Below are 11,406 nucleotides of genomic sequence, written 5' to 3' on the forward strand. Positions count from 1 at the left end.
GTCATTATGCTGTAGTACAGGGACAGAGCACACATCATACGTGCTGGCTGCTGATTAGGGACAGACAGGCAAAAAATCATATTGTGTCCGAAAAGAATTGAGGGACAGGTCGGAGTGCTGCAGGCAGGGCGAGATATAGGCATTTTAGGGCGAGGCTGGAGATATTTAGGGTCAGTGTTCTACAATCGATTTTGCTGTGTGGGGGGGGGGGGGGGTTTGCAGTGCCGGCAGTGACCGATCTTATCAATCCTTTTAGGGAGAGGCTGGAGATATTTAGGGTCAGTGTTCTACAATCGATTTTGCAGTGTGGGGGGGGGGGGGGTTTGCAGTGCCGGCAGTGACCGATCTTATCGATCCTTTTAGGGAGAGTCTGGAGATAGGCAGGTGTCAGTGGTCCACATCGATTTTGCTGTGTGTGGGGTGGTGTGAACACAATCTTTTTGCCCACTGAGGAGGAGGGAGAAAAAAGTCTTTTTTATCAGTCAGTTGTGCGCAGCGTTTTTCCTTCAGTGCTGCTTTGCTGACTGTGATAATACACTGCTGTGTTCACACATGTGCTATTATTGAGTGATTTCAAAAGTTATATACTTTTTTCTATTCCACTATTCAATATACACCCTTGGGTTAAAAAAAATTAAATTGTGGCATAGTCTGTACTAATCTAGTTAAAAATTACAAACTTAAAAGGGGAATTTTCTTTTTTTTTTCCCTCCATAGCCTGCAGCAGAGCTGACTGATATAAGACATTGCTGTTCACATGTGCTATTGATAAATCACCAATTTTATATCATATTTTCTATTCCGCTATTCAATCTACACCTTTGGGTAAAAACAATTAAATTGCGGGATAGTCTGTATCGGTACGTGTGAGATACACCTTTCCAATTTTTGGGGCGCATCTCATACTGCCGAGGATTTGAGGGTGCTGCCTGTTCCGAACTCCTCCTACTCCTCATCCTGCCTTTGGGGGTACAAAAAATAGTAATTTGGGCCTAGTCTGGTTCTCTACGTGTGAGATACATACACCATTTGATATCATATTTTCTATTCCGCTATTCAATCTACACCTTTGGGTAAAAACAATTAAATTGCGGGATAGTCTGTATCGGTACGTGTGAGATACACCTTTCCAATTTTTGGGGCGCATCTCATACTGCCGAGGATTTGAGGGTGCTGCCTTTTCCGAACTCCTCCTACTCCTCATCCTGCCTTTGGGGGTACAAAAAATAGTAATTTTTCCAATTTTTGGGGCGCATCTCATACTGCCGAGGATTTGAGGGTGCTGCCTATTCCGAACTCCTCCTACTCCTCATCCTGCCTTTGGGGGTACAAAAAATAGTAATTTGGGCCTAGTCTGGGTCTCTACGTGTGAGATACATACACCTTTTGATATCATATTTTCTATTCCGCTATTCAATCTACACCTTTGGGTAAAAACAATTAAATTGCGGGATAGTCTGTATCGGTACGTGTGAGATACACCTTTCCAATTTTTGGGGTGCATCTCATACTGCCGAGGATTTGAGGGTGCTTCAGTGTGCCTCCTGCCTGTACCGAACTCCTCCTACTCCTCATCCTGCTTTTGGGGGTACAAAAAATAGTAATTTGGGCCTAGTCTGTGTCTCTACGTGTGAGATACATACACCTTTTGATATCATATTTTCTATTCCGCTATTCAATCTACACCTTTGGGTAAAAACAATTAAATTGCGGGATAGTCTGTGTCGGTACGTGTGAGATACACCTTTCCAATTTTTGGGGCACATCTCATACTGCCGAGGATTTGAGGGTGCTTCAGTGTGCCTCCTGCCTGTTCCGAACTCCTCCTACTCCTCATCCTGCCTTTGGGGGTACAAAAAATAGTAATCGCGGCCTAGTCTGGTTCTGTACGTATGAGGAACATACACCTTTTTTTTGATAATATTTTCTATTCCGCTATTTAATCTACACCTTTGGAGTAAAAACAATTAAATTGCGGGATAGTCTGTGTCGATACGCGTGAGATACATACACCTTTTGATATCATATTTTCTATTCCGCTATTCAATCTACACCTTTGGAGTAAAAACAATTAAATTGCGGGATAGTCTGTGTCGGTACGTGTGAGATACATACACCTTTTGATAATATTTTCTATTCCGCTATTTAATCTACACCTTTGGAGTAAAAACAATTAAATTGCGGGATAGTCTGTGTCGGTACGTGTGAGATACATACACCTTTTGATATCATATTTTCTATTCCGCTATTCAATCTACACCTTTGGGTAAAAACAATTAAATTGCGGGATAGTCTGTGTCGGTAAGTGTGAGATACACCTTTCCAATTTTTGGGGCGCATCTCATACTGCCCAGGATTTGAGGATGCTTCAGTGTGCCTCCTGCCTGTTCCGAACTCCTCCTACTCCTCATCCTGCCTTTGGGGGTATAAAAAATAGTAATCGCGGCCTAGTCTGGTTCTGTACGTGTGAGATACATACACCTTTTTTTTGATAATATTTTCTATTCCGCTATTTAATCTACACCTTTGGAGTAAAAACAATTAAATTGCGGGATAGTCTGTGTCGGTACGTGTGAGATACATACACCTTTTGATAATATTTTCTATTCCGCTATTTAATCTACACCTTTGGAGTAAAAACAATTAAATTGCGGGATAGTCTGTGTCGGTATGTGTGAGATACATACACCTTTTGATATCAAATTTTTTCTAATCTGCTATTCAATCTACACCTTTGGAGTAAAAACAATTAAATTGCGGGATAGTCTGTGTCGGTACGTGTGAGATACATACACCTTTTGATAATATTTTCTATTCCGCTATTTAATCTACACCTTTGGAGTAAAAACAATTAAATTGCGGGATAGTCTGTGTCGGTACGTGTGAGATACATACACCTTTTGATATCATATTTTCTATTCCGCTATTCAATCTACACCTTTGGGTAAAAACAATTAAATTGCGGGATAGTCTGTGTTGCTACGTGTGAGATACACCTTTCCAATTTTTGGGGCGCATCTCATACTGCCGAGGATTTGAGGGTGCTTCAGTCTGCCTCCTGCCTGTTCCGAACTCCTCCTACTCCTCATCCTGCCTTTGGGGGTACAAAAAATAGTAATTGGGGCCTAGTCTGGTTCTGTACGTGTGAGATACATACACCTTTTTTTTGATAATATTTTCTATTCCGCTATTTAATCTACACCTTTGGGTAAAAACAATTAAATTGCGGGATAGTCTGTGTCGGTACGTGTGAGATACACCTTTCCAATTTTTGGGGCGCATCTCATACTGCCAAGGATTTGAGGGTGCTTCAGTCTGCCTCCTGCCTGTTCCGAACTCCTCCTACTCCTCATCCTGCCTTTGGGGGTACAAAAAATAGTAATCGGGGCCTAGTCTGGTTCTGTACGTTTGAGATACATACACCTTTTTTTTGATAATATTTTCTATTCCACTATTTAATCTACACCTTTGGGTAAAAACAAATAAATTGCGGGATAGTCTGTGTCGGTACGTGTGAGATACACCTTTCCAATTTTTGGGGCGCATCTCATACTGCCGAGGATTTGAGGGTGCTTCAGTGTGTCTCCTGCCTGTACCGAACTCCTCCTACTCCTCATCCTGCCTTTGGGGGTACAAAAAATAGTAATCGGGGCCTAGTCTGGGTTTGTACGTGTGAGATACACCGCCATTTTGTAAAATTTTTCCTATTCCGCTATTCAATATACACCCTGTTTGAGTGTAAAAAATTTAATTACGGCATAGTCTGTATCGGTACATGTGAGATGCACCTTTTTAAATTTGTTTGGCGCATCTCCTTCCACCGCCGAGAATTGCAGGGCGCTTCAGTTTGCCTCCTGTTCCCAACTCCTCCTACTCCTCTTCCTCATCCTGCCTTTAGGGTACAAAAAATAGTAATCGGGGCCTAGTTTGTGTTTGTACGTGTGAGATACACCGTTTTGTAAAATTTTTCCTATTCCGCTATTCAATATACACCCTGTTTGAGTGTAAAAAATTAAATTACGGCATAGTCTGTATCGGTACATGTGAGATACACCTTTTTAAATTTGTTTGGCGCATCTCCTTCCACCGCCGAGGATTGCAGGGCGCTTCAGTTTGCCTCCTGTTCCCAACTCCTCCTACTCCTCTTCCTCATCCTGCCTTTAGGGTACAAAAAATTGTAATCGGGGCCTAGTCTGTGTTTGTACGTGTGAGATACACCGTATTATAAAATTTTTCCTATTCCGCTATTCAATATACACCCTTTTGGAGTGTAAAAAATTAAATTACGGCATAGTCTGTATCGGTACGTGTGAGATACACCTTTTAAATTTGTTTGACGCATCTCCTTCCACCGCCAAGGATTGCAGGGCGCTTCAGTTTGCCTCCTATTCCGAACTCCTCCTACTCCTCTTCCTCATCCTCCCTTTAGGGTACAAAAAATTTTAATCGGGGCCTAGTCTGTGTTTGTGCGTGTGAGATACATCATTTTTTATCCTTTTTCCTATTCCGCTATTCAATATACACCCTTTTGGGGTAAAAAAAATAAATTGCGGCATAGTTTGCATATTTAACTGTGAGATACACCCGTGCGATACTGTTGTTGTTTTGTTCCGCTATTCAATAAACACTTTTCTAGGGCAAGATCATAAATTACAGAAATATGAGGAGACTGTCAAATAGGGGCCGTGGCCTGGGTCGTGGTGCTGCTGGTAGAGCTCCTGATGCAAGGAGAGGACGTGGTCGATCTGTGCTACACGCACAAGTGAAACACCTTCCATAAGTGTGAGTAGGCGACAGAACCTGCAGCAGTATTTGGTAGGGCATCATACGCCTCTAGATGTGATGAGGCCAGAACAAGTAGAGGCGATAGTAGATTGGTTTGCTGCTGACAGTGCCTCCAGTTCCTTCACATTGTCTCCCACCCAGTCTACTGCAGAAAGGTTAGAGTTGGCACCTGCAGTCAATGTCCAACCGTCTTTCACCTCACCCCCTTGCAAATCAGGCAAGCAGTCTGAGCCCCAAGTCATACAGCAGTCTCTTCTTCTTTTTGAGGACTCTGTCAGCAGGGTTTCCCAGGGCCATCCACCTAGCCCTGCCCCAGAAGTGGAAGAGATTGAGTGCAGCGATGCCCAACCACTTATTTCTCAAGATGAGTACATGCAAGGACCATCGCAGCACGTCTCCGATGATGACAAACGCAGGTGCCAACTGCTGCGGCATTCAGAATTGTGGAGACCGACATGGAGGGCAGGGGTGAAGACTGGGTGGAAGATGATGTGGAGGACGATGAGGTCCTCGACCCCACATGGAATGAAGGTCATGCAGGTGACCTGAGTAGTTTGGAGGAAGAGGCGGTGGTCGCACAGAGCCACCAGCACAGCAGAAGAGGGAGCAGGGTGCAGAAGAGGAGCGGCCGTGCCCTAGACACTACGCCTGCTACTGCCCAACGCAGCAAGGGAACGAGCGCAGCAAAGCCAGCTCAAAGGAGTTCTTTAGCGTGGAAGTTCTTCAGAAAATGTGCTGATGACAGGACACGAGTGGTTTGCACCCTGTGCAATCAGAGCCTGAAGCGAGGCATAAACCTTCTCAACCTGAGCACAACCTGCATGATCAGGCATCTAAGTGCAAAGCACGAGCTGCAGTGGAGTAGACACCTTCAAAACCAAGAAACATCTCTGGCTCATCCTGCTTCCTCTTCTGCTGCAGTCTCGGCCTCTCCATCCACATCTGTAGTGATACCGGCACCTGCCACCCCGCAAACAGACGATCTGTCAGCAACACCACCACCTGGGTCACCAACCATCTCCACAATGTCCCGTGGAAGCATTCAGCTTTCCATCTCCCAAACACTTGAGAGGAAGAGGAAGTACCCCCCTACCCACCCGCGATCCCTGGCCCTGAATGCCAGCATTTCAAAATTCTTGGCCTTTGAAATGCTGTCATTCCGTCTGGTGGAGACGCACAGTTTTAAAAACCTTATGTCGGTGGCTGTCCCACAGTACGTCGTGCCCAGCCGCCACTACTTTTCCAGGCAAGCCATCCCTTCCCTGCACAACCAAGTGGGGGAAAAAATCAGGTGTGCACTGCGCAACGCCATCTGTGGCAAGGTCCACCTAACTACCGATACGTGGACCAGTAAGCACGGTCAGGGGCGTTATATCTCCCTAACGGCACACTGGGTAAATGCAGTGGCGGATGGGCCTGAGGCGGATAGCAATTTGGCGCATGTCCTTCCACCACCGAGGATTGCAGGGCACTTCAGTTTACCTCCTGTTCCTAACTCCTCCTACTCCGCTTCCTCATACTCTACCGCCTCCTCATCCGGTCAGCGTAACACCTTCACCACCAACTTCAGCACGGCCAGGGGTAAACGACAACAGGCAGTTTTAAAACTTGCCTGTTTGGGGGAAAAACCACACACCGCGCAGGAGTTGTGGAGGAGCATGGAACAGCAGACACATGAGTGGTTGCTGCCAGCGAGCCTCAAGCCCGGCCTGGTGGTGTGCGATAACGGGCGAAATCTCATAGCAGCTCTGGGCCTAGCCGGTTTGACGCACATCCCTTGCCTGGCGCATGTGCTGAATTTGGTGGTGCAGAGGTTCCTTAAAATTACTCCGATATGTCAGAGCTGCTGCAGAAAGTGCGGGCCGTCTGTGCGCACTTTCGGCGTTCTCACCCTGCTGCTGCTCGCCTGTCAGCGCTGCAGCGTAACTTCGGCCTTCCCACTCACCGCCTCATATGTGACGTGCCCACAAGGTGGAACTCCACCTTGCACATGGTGGAAAGACTGTGCGAGCAGCAGCAGGCCATAGTGGAGTTTCAGCTGCAGCACGCACGCGTGAGTCGCTCTGCGGAACAGCACCACTTCACCACCAATAACCGGGCCTCCATGCGAGACCTGTGTGCCTTGTTGCGCTGTTTTGAGTACTCCACCAACATGGCCAGTGCCGATGACGCCGTTGTCAGCTTAACTATCCCACTTCTATGCCTCCTTCAAAAAACAATTCGGGCGATGATGGAAGAGGATGTGGCACAGGATGAGGAGGAGGAGGAGGATGAAGAGGTAACATTTCCAAGGCTTTCAGGGCAGTCATTCGCAAGGGGCTCCGAGGGTGGGTTCCTGCACACACAAACGCCAGGGACACAATTATCCAGCAGGGGCACAGTTCTGGAGGATGAGGAGGATGAGGAGATGGAGAAGGAGATGGAACCATGTTCACAGCAGGGTGGCACAAAGGGCCAGCTCATGGCCATCACTGGTGCGTGGCTGGGGCGATACAGAGGACACAGACGATACACCTCCCACAGAGGACAGCCTTTCATTGCCTCTGGGCAGCCTGGCACACATGAGCGATTACATGCTGCAGTGTCTCCACAACGACCGCCGAGTTGCCCACATTCTAACTTGTGCTGATTACTGGGTGGCCACGCTGCTTGATCCCCGTTACAAGGACAACGTACCGTCCTTAATTCACTCACTGGAGCGCGATCGCAAGATGCGCGAGTACAAGCGCACGCTGGTAGACGCGATGCTGCTGGCATTCCCACCTGACAGCGGGGCCACAGTGGAAGCACAAAGCCAAGGCAGAGGAGGAGGAGGAGGAGGAAGAGGTCGCCAATGCAACCAAGGCACCGCCAGCACCTCAGAAGGCAGGGTTAGCATGGCCGAAATGTGGAAAAGCTTTGTCAGCACGCCACAACAAACAGCAGCACCAGCAGCTCATATGGAACGTCTTAGCAGGAGGCAGCATTTCACCAACATGGTGGAGCAGTATGTGTGCACACGCCTACATGTAGTGAATGACGGGTCTGTCCCATTCAACTTCTGGGTCTCCAAATTGGGCACATGGCCTGAGCTTGCCCTTTACGCCTTGGAGGTGCTGGCGTGCCCTGCAGCCAGTGTATTATCTGAACGGGTATTTAGCACGGCTGGGGGCGTTATCACAGACAAGCGCAGCCGCCTGTCCAGAGACAATGTGGACAAGCTCACGTTCATTAAAATGAACCAGGCATGGATCCCACAGGACTTTTCCGTACCTTGTGCAGAAAAGCGATGGATACCGACCTTACCCAGCCATTGTTCTATTTTTGCTCTTTCTCACTCTTTTGGGGTGTACCCTCATTTAAAATTTCTGAAAAAAAGCAGTGTTGGCTACCTCGTCCTCCTCCACCGCCGCTTCCACCTACCGCCACATCCACCACCACCTCAACCTCCCTCCTACTCCATATGGGCCTTGTCCTTCACAGATGAAGAACATTGTTTTATTTTTCTGTTTTTTTTTTTTTTTTAAGTTATTTCCCTATCCACATTTGTTTGCAGAGCACTTGCCATGCTCTTAACTACGTTGTGCTGCCATTTGCAGCACTCTAGCCCTTTCCTTTGGTGTTTTAGAGCCATTTTAGTGCCTGAAAGTTCGGGTCCCCATTGACTTCAATGGGGTTCGGTGTCCGGGTAAAGTTCGGAAAAAGTCCGGGACAAGGACCCGGACTTTTTTTTCAAGTTCGGCCGAACCCGCCGAACACGGACATCCAGGTGTCCGCTCAACTCTACAGGGGACACAAAAACTTTTTCAAAATATTTTATTGTTTATTTCCAGGTTTTTTTTTTTAAACATAGAGAAGGGTAAATAACACAGCACGAGGACTGTGCTGTCTATCATGCTTTAAAGGATCAGGATATTTTTTTATTTTTTTATTTAGGGTTACAACCACTTTAGGATTGTCCTTGTACATACCGTAAATAAATAAGACATCCCCTGAAAATAAGCCCTAGTGTGTTTTTTGTAGTCAAAATTAATATAAGACCCGGTCTTATTTTCGGGGAAACACGGTATGGCTTATTTGCTTAGCTCCGTACACAGTGTGCTCATATAGTGTAGTAGGGTAACATTATAATGCAAGGGTAACCCTTAATGTATGTAAAGAGCTGCCTTTGATGCTGTATTTCAAAGCAGCATAACAAGACAATACACAATACTGAAAACCACATTGCAATCAATATTGTATATCTGTATGTAATATATACAGTGGGTACGGAAAGTATTCAGACCCCCTTAAATTTTTCACTCTTTGTTATATTGCAGCCATTTGCTAAAATCATTTAGGTTCATTCTTCTTCGTCATGAATGTACACATAGCACCCCATACTGACAGAAAAATACAGAATTGTTGACATTGTTGCAGATTTATTAAAAAAGAAAAACTGAAATATCACATGGTCCTAAGTATTCAGACCCTTTGCTCAGTATTTAGTAGAAGCCCCCTTTTGATCTAATACAGCCAGGAGTCTTTTTGGGAAAGATGCAACAAGTCTTTCACACCTGTATTTGGGGATCCTCTGCCATTCCTCCTTGCAGATCCTCTCCAGTTCTGTCAGGTTGGATGGTAAACGTTGGTGGACAGCCATTTTTAGGTCTCTCCAGAGATGCTCAATTGGGTTTAAGTCAGGGCTCTGGCTGGGCCATTCAAGAACAGTCATGGAGTTGTTGTGAAGCCACTCCTTCATTATTTTAGCTGTGTGCTTAGGGTCATTGTCTTGTTGAAAGGTAAACCTTCGGCCCAGTCTGAGGTCCAGAGCACTCTGGAGAAGGTTTTTGTCCAGGATATCCCTGTACTTGGCCGCATTCATCTTTTCCTCGATTGCAACCAGTCGTCCTGTCCCTGCAGCTGAAAAACACCCCCACAGCATGATGCTGCCACCACCATGCTTCACTGTTGGGACTGTATTGGACAGGTGATGAGCAGTGCCTGGTTTTCTCCACACATACTGCTTAGAATTAAGGCCAAAAAGTTCTATTTTGGTCTCATCAGACCAGAGAATCCTATTTCTCACCATCTTGGAGTCCTTCAGGTGTTTTTTAGCAAACTCCATGCGGGCTTTCATGTGTCTTACACTGAGGAGAGGCTTCCGTCGGGCCACTCTGCCATAAAGCCCCGACTGGTGGAGGGCTGCAGTGATGGTTGACTTTCTACAACTTTCTGCCATCTCCTGACTGCATCTCTGGAGCTCAGCCACAGTGATCTTTGGGTTCTTCTTTACCTCTCTCACCAAGGCTCTTCTCCCCCGATAGCTCAGTTTGGCCGGACGGCCAGCTCTAGGAATGGTTCTGGTCGTCCCAAACGTCTTCCATTTGAGGATTATGGAGGCCACTGTGCTCTTAGGAACCTTAAGTGCAGCAGAAATCTTTTTGTAACCTTGGCCAGATCTGTGCCTTGCCACAATTCTGTCTCTGAGCTCTTCAGGCAGTTCCTTTGACCTCATGATTCTCATTTGCTCTGACATGCATTGTGATCTGGAAGGTCTTATATAGACAGGTGTGTGGCTTTCCTAATCAAGTCCAATCAGTATAATTAAACACAGCTGGACTCAAATGAAGGTGTAGAACCATCTCAAGGATGATCAGAAGAAATGGAAAGCACCTGAGTTAAAAATATGAGTGTCACAGCAAAGGGTCTGAATACTTAGGACCATGTGATATTTCAGTTTTTCTTTTTTAATAAATCTGCAACAATGTCAACAATTCTGTGTTTTTCTGTCAGTATGGGGTGCTATGTGTACATTCATGAGGAAGAAGAATGAACCTAAATGATTTTAGCAAATGGCTGCAATATAACAAAGAGTGAAAAATTTAAGGGGGTCTGAATACTTTCCGTACCCACTGTATATATATATATATATATGTGTATATATATATATATATATATATATATATATATATATATATATATATATATATACATACATATACATACACATACACACTATATTCCCAAAAGTATTGGGACGTCTGCCTTTACAGGCACATGAACTTCAATGGCATCCCAGTCTTAGTCCATAATTGAGCATGCCAACTCTTTGCAGCTTTAACACTTTCAACTCTTCTGGGAAGGCTGTCCACAAGGTTTAGGTGTGACTACGGGAATGTTTGACGATTCTTCCAGAAGCAAATTTGTGAGGTCAGGCACTGATGTGGAGGAGAAGACCTGGTTCATAGACCTGGACATAGGGTTCAATATTGAGTTGGCCCACCCTTTGCAGCTATAACAGCTTCAACTCTTCTAGGAAGGATGTCCACAAGGTTTAGGAGTGTGCCTATGGGAATGTTTGACGATTCTTCCAGAAGTGCATTTGTGGGGTTAGGCACTGATGGTAACGAAAAGACCTGGCTCACAGTCAGCGCTCTAATTCATCCCAAAGGTGTTCTATCAGGTTAGAGTTGGAGTGCAGGCCAGTCAAGTTCCTCTACCCCAAACGCACATCCGTGTCTTTATGGACCTTGCTTTGTGCACTGGTTCAAATCATTTAGTGGATAGGGGATTAAGGTGTTGAGTTGTTTTTTCAGGGGTTGGGCTTGACCCCTTAGTTCCAGTGAAGGGAACTCCTAAGGTGTCAGCATACCAAGAGTA

Source organism: Pelophylax lessonae, assembly GCF_965119305.1.
Source record: "Pelophylax lessonae genome assembly, chromosome: 1".
NCBI lineage: Eukaryota > Metazoa > Chordata > Amphibia > Anura > Ranidae > Pelophylax > Pelophylax lessonae.